The sequence below is a fragment of the Denticeps clupeoides genome, chromosome 8 (genome assembly GCF_900700375.1).
Source record: "Denticeps clupeoides chromosome 8, fDenClu1.1, whole genome shotgun sequence".
Taxonomy (NCBI): Eukaryota; Metazoa; Chordata; class Actinopteri; order Clupeiformes; family Denticipitidae; genus Denticeps; species Denticeps clupeoides.
In genome coordinates this window covers 3,388,603-3,405,647 of record NC_041714.1, presented here as the reverse complement: position 1 = coordinate 3,405,647, position 17,045 = coordinate 3,388,603, and the positions used below count along the sequence as shown (strand labels likewise).

The window sequence follows — 17,045 nt, the reverse complement described above, 5'->3', positions numbered from 1 at the left end:
CAGTAAGAGCAACACCACAACTGAGGATGAGAATTTGGTTTGGAGTCTGTGCTGTCAAGATCTAGAAGGACTTTTAGGACAGCAAAGATAATGGATATTATCGTTTATCCTCAGAAAGCAACGTGTCCCAGGCACCAAAATTAACCGGCTACAGCAGGACCTGAAGCTAAAACACAGCAGTCTTCAGAAGACCACTGAACCCCAAATCCAGCTTCACAATCTGTATGTCAAGATTAATTTTCTTCCAGATGAAGGAGGAAGTTCTGTTCAGCACAGTAGAAATATTGATCCTATTTCTTAAAACCAGAAGGATTTTGAAGTACAACTTCAGGGTTGATGTAGGATGTAAACTGGATTTTATGGAGTAAGGTAGTGGAGGAGAAAGATCTTTGCATCCAGTCGTATAGAAAACACAGATCCAGTCAGATCAGACCGGTCAGAAAATGGACGCTACATGGACAAACACAGACAGACACAAACACAGAATGTTAGTGCAGTACATGGTAGCAATAGTACAAATATCAGGTAATTGTCACGGCCACCATATCGCCTCCAGCTTCCCAGAGGAATCACGATCAACCAGGGAGACAGCAGCATAAAAATGAAAACAATACAGAGACTATATACAATTATTTGGAGAAAAGACTTGAAAAGAAGAAATATAAGTTAAACAGAGAGACCAAACTAATTCAAAAAGCGTATGGTTTTTATAGCCTTCCGGTTGGAAGACCCAGTTATGTATCAAGGTAACATTTGAAATTTAACCCAATTTTTTAAAAGAATGTTTTTTTTTGTTACTATATTTACATATGTAGCACCCTCTCAGGTGCACTGATATTATTTGTATTATTTTTGTTATTATCTGTACAGCAAGTGTATTTTTGTTTCATTATATGCTCATATAATATGTTTATATCTTATTTAAACTGTGTAATGGTATGCAGAGTTTATTTTGTGCTGTCTTATCAGAGGGGGATGGAGAGCATGTGACAGGAAGAGTTGGGAGAGAAGAGACAGGAGACAGCGTTTATTCTTAGTTTTAATTTAATTAGTGAAGTTGCACGCTTTTGGTTAAAAGAGCAAATGCATGCACATGCATTTATGTTGTACTAGTTTGGGAGTTAAATATTTTTCATGCATGAGGGTGCATAGTGCATGGCGGAGGTTCGCTGACTTCTAGAAAAATAGCAATTGCTATAAAGGGTAGAAGTGCACAGACTTCGGTGGGAACTCTGCACGCGGCGGAGACCGGGAGACCAGCGCGACGCGGGACGGCCCGGTGCTGTGGAGGCGTTGGACCACGCGAGGAGCGTTAATTCTACATTAGGAGCTGCACCGAAGAAAGGTTTGTTTTTGCAGACGGCAGAAGTGCAGCAGATCCTGGGGACAATACTGGAAGAAGTAGTGAGTAGACTCAACACACCAGTTTGAGCTCCACCAAGCGCGCCAACAATATTAAAAGTTACCTAGACGGTGTGAACATTTAAAACCCGGGTATTTTATTTTATTTGTGTTATTGTTTTAATGTTTATGTGGTGTGGGTTTTCCCCTGTATAATTGTTGGGGATGGAAATAAATGTTCAGTTGTAATATATAGTTCTATTGTACCTGTGTTTTCATGTGTTGTGGTTTTATGGGAATTATAAATTAGTGCAAGGGAGGTGAATCGCATACAGCTATAGCCATTCCAACAGGCTAGCCTGAGCTCTTCGACACACTGCGAGATCATAACCCTAGACAAAATTAAATGTATTTGGTAACTTCCACTTAAACTCCTCCCTTGCATCATATATAGGTGAATCTGGTGGTGGGTTCTTTAAAATTTCATCATTGTAAAAACAAGTTTAGTGGGAGTGTTACACATATATAAATAAAAAAACCTTGCCATAAACTAAAAATAGGTTGAGCATATATTTTCTCAACACAATGTAAAAGGTAATTTTCTTGTATTTTTAATAAATTCGGTCAGAAATCCGGGTCCTCTCCCGGGAACCGTGCTGTCCTCCAGCCCTGCCAGCTCCATTAGCCGTAACGCAGAACGAAGGCAGCCGCTGTACTCCTGCATGACGCGTACAAAGTTGTCCATGTAAACGTTGTCCCCCACGTGACGCCACCTCCTCCGTCTTGTCCATATTGGCTGCGAACTCCCGTGTGTGAAATCGTCCGTTCCCACTTTGACTCGTGACACCATTGTAGTCGTGCAAAACGAGGCACAGGGCTGAAGCGAATATTTAATTGAGCGCTGTCGGTCGCACTAACGTTTCCTCGTCCATTAAAAAAAAGAAAAAAAAAGTTAAATGTTAATTATGCCAATGACCGGATTTGAACCGGCGACCTCTGAACTCTTGTCTCAGCGCGCTACCGCTGCGCTACATTGGCAGAACAATTCTTAATGGTAAAATAGTACATTTGACATGGGCAAATTTTTTTGAAAATATTTTGCCCGTGTCCTTCGGCAGCCATTACAAACTTTTGGGCTGCTGCTGCCACCTGCTGGTGTTTAACGTTCACACACCGGCGCGCACCGCAAGCGGAGCGGCTTTTGGCTCAACTCGCAAGGTCACGTGACACTCTTTATGCAGCCGCAAGGGGGCGCAAAGTCCCCGCTGCCTGCAAACAACAACAGCCACGCGAATCAGGGAAAAACAAAAGAGGAACAACAATCATTTCATGGAAGCGCCTGACGGACTGCACAAGTGCTCGCCGGTGGAACATTTCATTAGGCACCAAATAGGAAAACCTGCTGTCTTCACCTTAAAGAACCCAAAAAAATTGCGCGTGCCCACATCTTATGGAACTGCTCTTTGGTGCAGACGACCCGGGTTCGAATCCTACCTGAGACGCATTCTCAGTGCAACAAAACTTTAAACTTTTACAACATGTGTGCCACAACACTCAAAAAATGTACTAAAATAAAGTATTTCAAAACTATTTTTTTAGCTTTTTTATTATTATTTAATTAATACTTCCCAGAACAATTGTTACATTTCAAATTCACTGCACCGCCATATTACAGTCTTATGACACAGCTGTTTAAACCCAATTTAAACTGCATAATGAAAGTATAAAAGCAACGATTAATAAAAAACTTTATTTTTATAAACATTGTATTTTCATAAATATTGTATCAACTATAGAGAAAGAACAGAAGACACTTTAAACAAACTGTAAATTGCTCTTTATTGCTTTAAGTACACATTACTACTTATGATTTCACAATGATAAGTTTAGGGAACATATAAACATTTCAAACAATAATCATCCATTCAAGTGTGTGTGTATATTTCCATGGGTTAATCAAATAACAAAATCAGCATAAATGGTTTTTTTAAAATCTGTCATAATGAGCTGTGAAAGTATGCTGAATTTACATGGAATTACATGAATAACACTCTTGCTGAAGTAGCACGTAAAGTGCTACTTATTTCTCTCTTCTGACCAATGCTGTTTTTCTGTCTCATAAAAGGGAGACTTTTGAAATTGCTCCCAGGTCATCTCTGCCTGCAAACCTGGCTTCCAGATGAAAAATGAATGCAGCTGGAAATGCTTTGGTGAAGGCAGGTCAGTGCTGGAGTCTGTAAGCTCAGGCTGAGGTGGGTGATGCCACAAACAGAAAAGTAGTGAGCTGGACTTGATCCTGATACTTTACTTTACTTTTTTTAGCCGATGCTTTTATCCAAAGCGACTTACAAGAGGAAGACACCAGCAAATAAACCCATGAACTCTACCTACGATTTCATCCAAAGTCGCTGCTAATGGGAACATTTCCATCGGCTGATTTCATCATCATATTTGGCGACTGTGACAGCAGGCTGATTAGAATGTGCATCTGCTGATCTGCCTGGTGGCTGTGCAGCAGCAGAGCTTATAGGAGGACCATGGTGCTGATGAACTGTGTATCAGACATACACAAAAAAATATTAATACAGGCAGCAAGAATAAAATATGGGTGGTAGTAGCCTAGTGGGTAACACACTCGTCTATGAACCAGAAGACCCAGGTTCAAATCCCACTTACTACCATTGTGTCCCTGAGCAAGACACTTAACCCTAAGTTGCTGTAACTACTGATTGTAAGTCGGTCTGGATTAGGGCGTTAGATAAATTCTGTACATGTAAATGTACCCCCCGGTGTGGGTGGCAGAGGTCCAGGACTCATGCATTCTGGGCTTTCTGCAGGATAAGGGCTGCCAGTTGGACCTGGGGAGGGCCACGCTGAGCCTGGATGATGGCCAGGTTGAGGGCTCTGGTGCACGGACAGAGGGCAGTGTTGTTGACAGGCACATCACATGTGTGATGTGCGGGAGGAGGAAGAGAGTGACTCAGCAGAGACAGTTGACACAGCTATGGCAGCTGTTGATTGAGAAGTTGTGTGATGAGGGGATCAATAAGGATTGGAGTACACTCTTCAGACATCAGACATTCAGACCTCAAAAGGTGTCAGGCTGTAGTGCTGCGATGGAAGAATGTCGATATACGTCGGATGACAAGCAAATCCGTAAAGCGCTTCGCCGAGGAGCCACTGAGCAAAGCACCATCCCCACACACTGCTCCCCGGGCACCTGTCATGGCTGGCCCCTGCTCACCAAGTGTGATGGTGTAAAAGCAGAGGACACATTCGGTTGTGTGCACCGTGTGCTATGCTGCAGTGTTTCACAATGACAATCACTTCACTTTCACTTTCATAATATTAGTCCTATTGGAGAGTGGGAATAAATTATTGAATAAATCATTTTTAGGGCCCAACACAGCTTTTCCTCTCACTTAATACAGAGTGCTGAACTTAGCAGAGAGTAATGAAGATGGTAAGAATGGACATCATGGAAAAGAACGTATGGGCAATACTTAAGTTTTTGTATTTATTACTGTCACATGTACTAATATTAAAATCATGATCCATCTCAATTTTTTTAATCCTAGTTCTCTCAACAGAGCCACCACTTCCTGGTCCCCTGCGTAGGGCTGACATTAAAAACTGGAGCTGTTCTCATCACCCCCGCCTGTGTGCAATCCGCTATCTGCTGGTGACATGCCGTCAGAAGTAGACCAGGAACCTCCAAGAGCACATGGTGGTCCTCTCAAGACGTTTGCTGTGTATAGTTTATTGGTGTCAACACATTGATGCATTTTACTAATCTTTTGTAATAATTTTTTTCATAGATATTGGACACACACACACACACACTTTACACACTAAATAAATAAATAAGTGGATGCTGCTGTGGTCTTGCCAGCTAGTCCTTGAACTCAATAGGTATTCTGCCTTGTGCAGGCAGTAAGTTGGCCTATAGCTCCCTCTAATATTATTTTTGGTTACTCTGAAAACGGGAGAATAAGAATCCAGAATTTCTTTTTTTTATGTGTGGTAACAGTATAATTATTTGTATATTAGTAGCGTTAGAAATGTGTATTTTGTGTTAGTCTGCTGTGCGCATGGAACAAGTTAATTTGCTATCTTATTTAGCTGATCGTCACATTTGTATTTTTTCAGTTTTACGATGGTCATAGAGAAGGCAATGGTCAGAGGCCATTCTTCAATAAATCAGCCCAGAGAAAACCAAATACAAGTCTGTTTATTGGAGCATCGTTATCTCGCTGTCTAGCTGGTGGAGACTAGAAAACCCAGAGCGAGGGCAGCATAATAAAAAGACAACTAGCGCAACGAGCACAACCACGAGGAGATATCCAGCACACCAACCATGAGCCTACGATCGGGGAATCAATATGGCTTGGCTCTTCTAGAAGAGGAAAAAATACAAGACCAAATGGAATCAGAACAATTGGATAACACTGAGAACAAGGATAACGGGAGTAACACAGACACACAGTCAAGGTCTTCTCGCTTGCATGCATCCAAACGTTCCACAACAAGTTCTGCAGCACTAAAAGCACGGGCAAAGGCAGTAGCTGCACGCGCGCAGTTAGCATATTCAGAAAAAGAAGCAGCCATAATGAAACAGAAAACGGAACTTGAGGCTCATTTATATGTTTTGAGTTGTGAAAAAGCTGTTGCAGTTGCTGAAGCTGAGGCTGAGGCTGCAGTTTATGAAGAGGAGGAGGCTCTCTCAAAAAGCGTACTGAGTCAGGATATAGAGGGAACACCTGTCGGTCCAGTACAACGCACAGCAGAGTACGTACAAAAACATTCAGACATTTGCTATGAAGGATTCGCATTGCAAGTTGATCCATCCACCCGTCACAAAGCTGCGCATGAGCAAACTGAAAAGGATATGTACACAGTAACGAACAATAACAACTCTCACACTGCAGAGAAGGTTGGGATCAAAGTGGAGGACCAAACACAGCAGAAAGGGGACTGAATCCCCCCAAACTGTATCCGTACAACACTTTTCACACATTAGCAGAGACACAGGGTGTACAGGACATTACAAGGTACTTGACACGGAGAGAAATGTTAAGTACAGGACCCTTGCAGTTTGATGACCAACCAGAGAACTACTGGGCATGGAAGGCGTCATTTCAAAATGCTATTAAAGATTTGCAGGTTACACCTCAAGAAGAGTTAGATGTAATGATTAAGTGGCTTGGAGTTGAGTCTGGTCAGCAGGCCAAAAGAGTCCGCTCAGCACACGTGTTCAACCCAGCAGCAGCTCTCGAACTTGTGTGGCAAAGACTCGAAGAATGTTACGGATCTCCTGAGGTAGTGGAAAATGCACTGCTAAAAAAGATTGATCAGTTTCCTAAACTCAACAGCAAAGACAACACAAAGTTAAGAGAGTTGGGTGACGTTTTGAGGAATTGAAAGATGGAGTATACCTACCGGGACTTTCATATTTGGACACGGCTCGTGGAGTCAACCCCATTGTGGACAAATTACCCTACGGATTACAGGAAAAATGGATTGCAACAGGAGCAAAGTACAAGGAGGAATGCAGTGTCGCCTTTCCCCCTTTCAGCAGCTTTTCGAAGTTTGTAAGACAACAAGCCAAAATAAGAAATGACCCAAGTTTTGTCATCATACCTCCTGCTAACACCAACTTCAGAAGAGAGAAAAGCTTTAAAGACAACAACAGGCAAGTGGTTAATGTACACAAAACAGACATCCCTACGGAGGCTAGTGGAGCTCAAAATAGGTACAGTGTGCTTACAGAGAGTCCAGACAAGTTGTGCCCTATACATAAGAAGCCTCATCCACTTAAGAAGTGTAAAAGCTTCAGAGCAAAACCCATGGACGAGTGTAAGACATTTTTAAAGGACAACAGAATTTGTTTTAAATGTTGTGGCTCTACTCAGCATTTAGCAAGGGATTGCAGGGTGCAAATAAAATGCACGGAGTGTGGCAGCGACAGACACTTGGCAGTGCTGCATCCAGGTCCACCCCCTGCTCCAGCTGAGAGTACTGAGGATGGTGGGGAGACACAGGATAATTCGAATGTCTCAGTCATTTCTAAATGCACAGAAATCTGTGGTGATGCAGATAGACCACATTCCTGCTCAAAAATAAGCCCTGTGTTAGTCTATCCAGACGGCAAAAGAGAACAGGCAAAAAAGATGTACGCAGTGCTTGATGAACAAAGTAACAAGTCACTAGCTAAGTCTCAGTTTTTTGAGCTTTTCAATATGAAGACATACTCAAGCACCTACAAACTCAGAACATGCTCAGGAATGTCGGATAATGTTGGAAGAACATTGATATGATTGAGTCAGTAGACGGCAGAGTTAAGCTCCCACTTCCAAATCTGATCGAATGTGACATGATTCCAGATGACAGAACAGAGATCCCATCTCCACAAGTTGCTATGAAGTTTCCACACTTGCAGAAGATAGCTGAAAAGGTACCTCCTGTAGAAGAACAAGTACCTATTCTATTGCTCTTGGGAAGAGACATCATACAGGTACACAAGGTGAGAGAGAAAATCAATGGGCCACACAACATGCCTTACGCACAGCATCTAGATTTAAGATGGGTTATAGTTGGGGAAGTCTGCATGGGGAAGATGCATAAACCAACTAATGTGAAGGTTCTCAAAACACATGTTCTTCAGAATGGTTGTGCTTCTTATCTCTGCCCATGCCCCAACACGTTCCAGATCAAGGAGTCAGGTGGTTACAACTACCAGTGTAATACCACATCTACCCCTCAAAACAACGCTAACCAACTTGGAGAAATGGTTTTTCACACAACAACAGATGATGACAAACCAGCTCTGTCAGCAGACGACAAGGACTTCATTGATATTATGGAAAAGGAAGTGTATCAAAACAAAGGTAATAGCTAGGTGGCACCTTTGCCATTTCGCTGTCCGAGACCACAGCTTCCAAGTAACAGAATGCAAGCACTTAAATGCCTCCAGAAAAACACTGGAGCGCAACCCCGAAATAATAAGACAGTACATAGAGTTCATACAAAACATGCTGGACAATGACCATGCGGAGCTCCCACCTCCTTTGGACTCAGACAAAGAACACTGGTACTTACCATCCTTTGGTGTGTACCACCCTCAGGGACTATTTGAGATTCCTTTGGTATGAAGACAATGATCCTAAGAAAGGCATGTGTGACTATAGGATGAAGGTTCATGTGTTTGGAAACAGTCCCTCTCCAGCTGTAGCTATTCACTGCATGAGGCGTGCTGCAGTCGAGGGAGAAAAGGAGCAAGGACATAATGCAAAGCGGTTTGTCATGAGACACTTTTATGTGGATGACAGCCTTGCATCCACAGAAACAGCAGAAGAAGCTATCAAGGTCATCACAAGTGCGCAAAGCATGCTGGCGCAATCAAACCTAAAGCTACACAAAATAGCTTCTAATGACCAAAAAGTAGTGAAGCATTTCCTGCTGCAGAGAGAGCAAAGGATCTAAAAGACTTGGATTTAGAAAAGGACAACATACCCCTGCAAAGGGGTTTAGGGGTACTGTGGAACCTTGAAAATGACTGCTTTACCTTCCACGTCACTACTGAACAAAAACCATTCACCAGGAGAGGTGTCTTGGCCATTGTGAACAGCTTATACGATCCGCTAGGTTTCGTGTCACCCATCACAATGCAGGGAAAAGCTCTTCTCCGTGAACTATCTACAGGGCAAGAGGACTGGGATGAACCACTTACTGTGGATAGAGAAGAGGAATGGAACAAATGGAGGGACTCATTGAAGGATCTTGAGCAGCTACAGATACCAAGGTGTTATCTTCCATAAAATATTGCATATTTTCAGATGCCTCCACCATGGCCATAGGAGCAGTGGCATATCTGAGAGCTCTCGAAAGTGAAGGTCAGTGGCATACAGGTTTCATCATGGGCAAGTCCAAAGTAGCCCCCCGACCTGCCCACACTGTCCCTAGATTAGAGTTATGTGCAGCGGTTTTAGCTGTAGAGATGTACGAGCGGATCAGAGATGAGATGGACATTGAACTGGATACTGTTAGATTTTTCACGGATAGTAAAATCGTCCTTGGTTATATACACAACAACACAAGAAGGTTCTACACTTATGTTGCTAGCCGAGTGAGCAGAATCAGAAAGACCACACATCCAGCACAGTGGGTTTACATATCTACAAGCGACAATCCAGCGGACAAAGCTACCAGACCGATTGCGGCTTCCACATTAGCTTCCACCAACTGGTTCAGTGGTCCTTCTTTTTTGATGCAACATGACACAGAGACATCTTACTGTGACACCTTTGCTCTGGTCGACCCTGGCATAGATGCAGAGATCAGACCTGATATCAAAACTCTTGCTACCAATACCTCAGTAAAACAGCTAGAGTCATGTCGTTTTGAAAGATTCTCTCGATGGAATTCTTTTGAAAGATGCACACGTTGAACTCACACATGAAGTGTTAAGTACATTCATGGCGGAAGTAATGGCAATATTGAATGCAAGACCACTCGTACCAGTGTCAACAGACCCAGACAAGCCAAACCTCCTAACTCCAGCAATGCTTCTTACCCAAAAGACTAATGTAGTATCTGCACCAACAGGAAGCTCTGCACCTCCAGACCTCTACACAAAGCAATGGAAGCAAGTGCAGTGTCTGGCAGACTCTTTTTGGAAACAGTGGAAAAGTGAATACCTTTTGACTCTACAGCAAAGAAGAAGCCAAACATAAATGTTGGTGACATTGTGTTATTGAAAGATGCTCTCACACATAGAAATGACTGGTCTATGGGAAAGATTGTGAGAACCTTTGAGAGCAAGGACAATAAGGTTCGAAAAGCAGAAGTGAAGGTTGTTAAAGACGTCAATGTAAAAGTGTTTTTGAGACCCATTGCTGATATGGTTTTGCTTTTATCAGATGATAAATAAGGTTACTAGACCTGTACACTGTTTTAACTGTTCAAATGTTCATGTAAAAGGTTACATGTAAGTAGCACAATTATATTGTACTAGGTGGGGAGTATTCTGCCTACAGCTCCCTCTAGTGGCTGTCTCGTAATATTATTCTTGGTTACTCTGAAAACGGGAGAATAAGAATCCAGATGGCGGAACATAGTGCCGAAGCATTCCCGTATTCAGAAAGAATGCTGTTGCTTTGGACAAGATTTGTCTGTAAGTATTGGTTAAGACGAGATAAGCACTTTCTTTTTTTGTGTGTGGTAACAATATAATTATTTGTATATTAGTAGCGTTAGAAATGTGTATTTTGTGTTAGTTTGCTGTGCGCATGGAACGAGTTAATATGCTATGTTATTTAGCTGATTGTCACATTTGTATTTTTTCAGTTTTACGATGGTCATAGAGAAGGCAATGGTCAGAGGCCATTCTTCAATAAATCAGCACAGAGAAAACCAAATACAAGTCTGTTTATTGGAGCATCGTTATCTCGCTGTCTAGCTGGTGGAGACTAGAAAACCCAGAGCGAGGGCAGCATAATAGGAATTAACTACTGTGTCATTGTGGCATAAGTAATTAAGTACACAGCTCAATTATGTTCTGTAAATCACTGTAAAAGTATCAGAAAGTATTTCTAATGCAGGAACACCAAAATAGTCTGACTTTTACAAAAGTCAATTATTGAATACATAAATAAGCAGAGTTCAACCATGTCACCATGGTTACAAATGTGGAGCGCCCACAAGCTAAAATGCTGGTGGTCCTCTGGCATTTAGAAGAAATGTAGTTACTTATCGTTATGTGTAGAGCATATTTCCTGTTGAAGTGTGTTTGACACAACGCCCCTCCCACCCTTCCCTTCTATTTCACTCTGTCCTGTATGGTTGGTACAGTGTTTGTAAAGGAATATTTTGTTTTGAAAGTCTTTATTTTAGTTAATTTTTGAGTGTTGTGGCACACACGTTTTAAAAGTTGAACGTTTTGTTGAGAATGCGTTTCAGGTAGGATTCGAACCCGGGTCGTCTGCACCAAGGAGCAGTTCCATAAGATGTGGGCTCGCGCAATTTTTTTGGTTCTTTAAGGCAGCAGGTTTTCCTATTTGGTGCCTAATGAAATGTTCCACAGGCGAGCACTTGTGCAGTCCGTCAGGCGCTTCCATGAAATGATTGTTGTTCCTCTTTTGTTTTTCCCTGATTCGCGTGGCTGTTGTTGTTTGCAGGCAGCGGGGACTTTGCGCCCCCTTGCGGCTGCATAAAGAGTGTCACGTGACCTTGCGAGTTGAGCCAAAAGCCGCTCCGCTTGCGGTGCGCGCCGGTGTGTGAGCGTTAAACACCAGCAGGTGGCAGCAGCAGCCCAAAAGTTTGTATTTTGCCCGAAGGACACGGGCAAAATATGGCTTTTGTACATTAGCCGATGTCAAATGTACTATTTTACCATTAAGAATTGTTCTGCCAAAGTAGTCCAGAGGTCGCCGGTTCGAATCCGGTCATTGGCATAATTAACATTTAACTTTTTTTCTTTTTATTTAATGGTCGAGGAAACGTCACTGTAGCCGACAGTGGTCAAATAAACATTCACTTCAGCCCTGTGCCTCGTTTTTGCCACGATGCTACAATGGTGTCACGAGTCAAAGTGGGAACGGACGATTTCACACACGGGAGTTCGCAGCCAATATGGACAAGACGGAGGAGGTGGCGTCACGTGGGGGACAACGTTTACATGGACAATTTTGTACGCGTCATGCAGGAGTACAGCGGCTGCCTTCGTTCTGCGTTACGGCTAATGGAGCTGGCAGGGCTGGAGGACAGCACGGTTCCCGGGAGAGGACCCGGATTTCTGACCGAATTTATTAAAAATACAAGCAAATTACCTTTTACATTGTGTTGAGAAAATATATGCTCAACCTATTTTTAGTTTATGGCAAGTTTTTTATTCATAGATGTAAATATAGTAACAAAAAAGCCTTCTTTTAAAAAATTGGGTTAAATTTCAAATGTTGATACATAACTGGGTCTTCCAACCGGAAGGCTGTAAAAACCATACGCTTTTTGAATTAGTTTGGTGTCTCTGTTTAACTTATATTTCTTCTTTTCAAGTCTTTTCTCCAAATAATTGTATATAGTCTCTGCATTGTTTTCATTTTTATGCTGCTGTTTCCCTGGTTGATCGTGCTTCCTCTGGGAAGCTGGAGGTGATATGGTGGCCGTGACAATTACCTGATATTTGTATATTGCTACCATGTACTGCACTAACATTCTGTGTTTGTGTCTGTCTGTGTTTGTCCATGTAGCGTCCATTTGCTGACCGGTCTGATCTGACTGGATCTGTGTTTTCTATACAACTGGATGCAAAGATCTTTCTCCTCCACTACCTTACTCCATAAAATCCATTTTACATCCTACATCCACCCTAAAGTTGTACTTCAAAATCCTTCTGATGTTAAGAAATAGGATCAATATTTCTACTGTGTTGAACAGAACTTCCTCCTTCATTTGGAAGAAAATTAATCTTGACATACAGATTGTGAAGCTGGATTTGGGGTTCAGTGGTCTTCTGAAGACTGCTGTGTTTTAGCTTCAGGTCCTGCTGTAGCCGGTACATTTTGATGCCTGGGACATGTTGCTTTCTGAGGATAAACGATAATATCCATTATCTTTGCTGTCCTAAAAGTCCTTCCAGATCTTGACAGCACAGACTCCAAACCCAACCAAATTCTCATCCTCAGTTGTGGTGTTGCTCTTACTGCCAGGTAGTGTATGAGGTTCTCAATGTCCTGGAAACCTCTAGTATACTCTAAAAAAGACAGTAGATTGTCCTGCTTTAGTCCTTCTGGACTAAACTGTCCAGCCTTCTCCTTATCCTCAACCTTCCTGATCAAATATAAGGTGTAGCCAACATCATTTTCAAGAAGCCAGCAAACATATTCTCCCAACACTTCCTGTCTGTAAGACACATCCCCTCCTCTGATTAAAACAATGGACCGTGCATTCTCTTTCAACACCTGCTCTCTCTGAGGAGCAGACTTGTCTTGCAGGGAGGGGTTGTCTTTGATCCTCCTAGCTTCATCTGAAGGATACTGCCTTAGATGTCCTGATGGTCCTCTCCTGAAAGACGCCTTAAGCTTCCCAGGGAAGAACCTTTTCATCTTCAGTGACAGGAATAAAGAAACCAGGATAGACATTATGAACAGGAATTCTGTATATTGACATGTATTTAGTACCTTTATTTGAGTTTAAATTAGTAAATATTTAAACAAATTGATAGAACGGGTTTATTAATAATTATGTTGTGAATTGGTAATACCTAAATTGAATAAAATACCAGCACACAATATGGATACAGTTCATGAGTTTTAGTCATATATAAGTGACTGACAGGTTACCATAACACGAAAGTGCATCATTAGTATAACATTAGTTGATAAACAATATGTCACGACTATGGACTTACGGGGGAAGGAAGCGCAGAGGTGTGACATGCTGGGAATGGGTTTTTATTATAAATGAACAATAAATAAACATAAACGATTTAACTTAAATGAAGAACATAAACAAACCCGCAGGCGTGTGCCGATTGCCAGAACTCAAAATACATAAACAGTTGCAAAGGTCAAGTTCACTACCATTCACCAGAGTTCACAAAAATGCCGGAGATTCTGAAGGGGCGGAAGTCTCTGGCATTTATACACCGTCAGGATTGGCCACCGGTGTTGAGCCCAGCTGCAGTCAATCCTGACGCAATAATCCAGTTCATGCAGGCTCATCTGCCTATAATCCATTATATCCATTATATCCTCGTTTCACTACAAATAATTGTCTTCATAAATTGATTGCGGTGCGTTTTGCGTGTTACTAATAAAATATCTACTTGAATGTAATTTCAATAAACTGTACACAAGTTCTCAAACGTGCCACGCCGTCGAAACACAAGCGTCTCTGCAGAGCGCATTTTCTCCACTGCAGGAGATGTGGTCACTGCTAAAAGATCCACTCTCAAACCAGAGCATGTAGATCAGCTGGCATTCTTGCACAAAAACTTACAAATTCCCAAAGTGTATTGTTTTGTGGGTTGTGTCTTTGGTTTCTGTATTCAACAGGCAATCCTTTATCTGACGAAAATTAATTTTACACTCAACTTTACAAACATTTCAGTTCCACATATTACAAACTCTTCTTCAATCCCCTGTAATATACTCACTTCCTAAATTACGTTTTCAGTCCACTCACAGGTTCATCTCAGAGAAATATTTCAACAGAAATACATATTACTAAAATATTACATTCATTTAATAGCTGCTATACCCCTTTACAGAATCAACACACATTCATACTTTCAACCGATCAAACAACAATTTTCATAATAATACACAACAGTTTTAACTCCATATGAATGCAATAATTACTTTCCATCCCACAGGACATGTGATGGAAAGTGGTTGTTGGAAAATATATATAAGTTATCATGCAATTTCCTTTTTGACATTTATATCTCACATGTATTAAACTGTATTATTCTTTTTAATATGCGCACTATATTTAATCTTTAGTCTCTTGGATGAGAAACTGGTGGGCTAAAGGTTGTTTGCAGAACAGAATGACCGCGACTTGATAAGAGGAGGCCTGCAGCCGCAGCGAAGCAAGAAAACAAGAAGACCTTGCGATGGAGCGTCTACCAAGAGACAACCCTACATGCAAATTATAAGCTTATATGGTGTGATCCTGTGATGAATGTACCGCCCTTTATTAAATAAAAAGAGAGGAAGCGGAAGAGACGGCAGAGCTTTTGGAGGCATGGTCGTCTCTGATCGCTCTCCTTGCAAGTAAAAAGAGAGCTCAACTGCTTCGTGTCATATCTCTCTATTTTATAAGTGTTGGATAAGACGGATAACTCTAACAGTGGTCTTAAACATATGTACACATACACATAAATAATACACTCTACCTGGCAGTAGTAACATAATCAAAGAAACACGAATGGCGTGACCACCATTTCACTGAACTCCTGCGGTGTGTTTTTACTAACTCCTAACCACGTGATACCTGTCGCTTTTTCCGACCGCTCCTATGAGTAATTTCTCTATTATACCCAATGGGTGTATTTAGAAATAGTGGTGCATTATACTAACCTGTATTTAACAGAGAAAACACCAATGCCCCCTCAAGTGATAGCTTCCCCTGGTGGTAAAACCGAGCTCTTCCCTGAGTGTGTTCCAAGATGTGGGATAAAATACAAGATACTCAAACACATGCATCTATTTATGACCAAACTTTTGTGTGTGTCATAGTAGCATTTAACTAAAACAGTGATACTTAACTAGTGATATGAGTAATAAATGTGCAAAGTAAAATAGTTCAAATATTGCGGTGAAAAAGTCAAACGGTGCATTAATAGATATTATGGGTGGTAGTAGCCTGAACCAGAAGACCCGGGTTCGAATCCCACTTACTACCATTGTGTCCCTGAGCAAGACACTTAACCCTAAGCCTAAGTTGCTCCAGGGAGACTGTCCCTGTAACTACTGATTGTAAGTCGCTCTGGATAAGAGCGTCTGATAAATGCTGTAAATGTAAATTATTACAGACAGATAATTTTACTATTTAACAGAGGTGGAGTGTGTGTGTCGGACCAGAGTGGAAAGTTCCTGAGTTCATGTATCTGATGGGCTGTAGGATGAAGTTGTTGCAGAGTCTGGCAGTGAGGGCCCGAATGCTTCGGTTCCTTTTTCCAGATGGCAGGAGGGTGAAGAGCCTCTCGAAGCACTTCATCATGATGGGTGTAAATGCAACGGGATAGTGGTCATTGAGACACGAAACTGAAGACTTCTTCAGCACGGGCATGATGGTGGTGGCCTTGAGACACGTTGGAACAACGGCGGTGCTCAGTTTGCAATGTAACACTGTTGTTCCTGTCTTGTCAGAACTATTGACAAAATATTTGCAGTGAGTTTGGTGCAGGGAGGACCAGCACCAAAATCTCAAATCTTAACAATAATCATATATCTGAAACTTGTTCAGATCACAGATGCCACTTTAGATGACATGAGAGAGCTGACTACTGATATTTTGTCATGTGGCTATACAGGCATCATATCAGTTGCCCATAAGCCTGGCTTTCTGTGGAATGTTTTTCTATATGAATGTATTTCTAGATTGATTAATTGTTTTATAGCAAATGCTCAATGCTCTCTTGTTCTTGTTCTCCCTTCCCTGATTTCCTGCTCGCTCCTTCGTCTTGTCTACAATCTCATACCTTGAGAGACTCTGCCAGCCCTGCTCTCCAAACGAGGAAATCATGGATTTGATCAACTGGCCTTTCAATGCGATTGACAACACTTTTTCGAAGAGAAATCAAGCTGTGGGGAACCTGAGTGTCGTACTGGAACATATGCAGCGGGCTACGTCATGGACAGTTGAATGGGGTGCCTTGCAGCTCTTTCCTTGGAGAAAATCGAGGATATCTACCTATTCAGAACCATGATGACAGGTCTTCTGCTGATTGGATTAGGCACAGCCCTAGTTTATCAAAGATTAAAAATGGTGAAAGCTGCTCAAAACCCCACAAGGCTGGCCGGAATGAGTGGGCGGAGCTGCTGATGCTCAGACTGTGATGATTGATCACAGATTGAGCAACATCACCCTGATAATTGATCACAAATTGGATGCCCCTGGTGACATCAATTAAAAATTTGCAGTTCATGAACATCTTATCATTTTTAAATATGCGTTTGCAATGTTTAAGGTACCTGATG

General features: G+C 41.8%; 1 non-coding gene across 1 annotated transcript; it reads right to left on the bottom strand.

Annotated features, from left to right (window-relative positions):
- Positions 1–2,307: 2,307 nt before the first annotated feature.
- Positions 2,308–2,379, bottom strand: trnas-aga (transfer RNA serine (anticodon AGA)). The gene has a single exon. It is a non-coding gene; the product is annotated as a tRNA-Ser (tRNA).
- Positions 2,380–17,045: the final 14,666 nt, after the last annotated feature.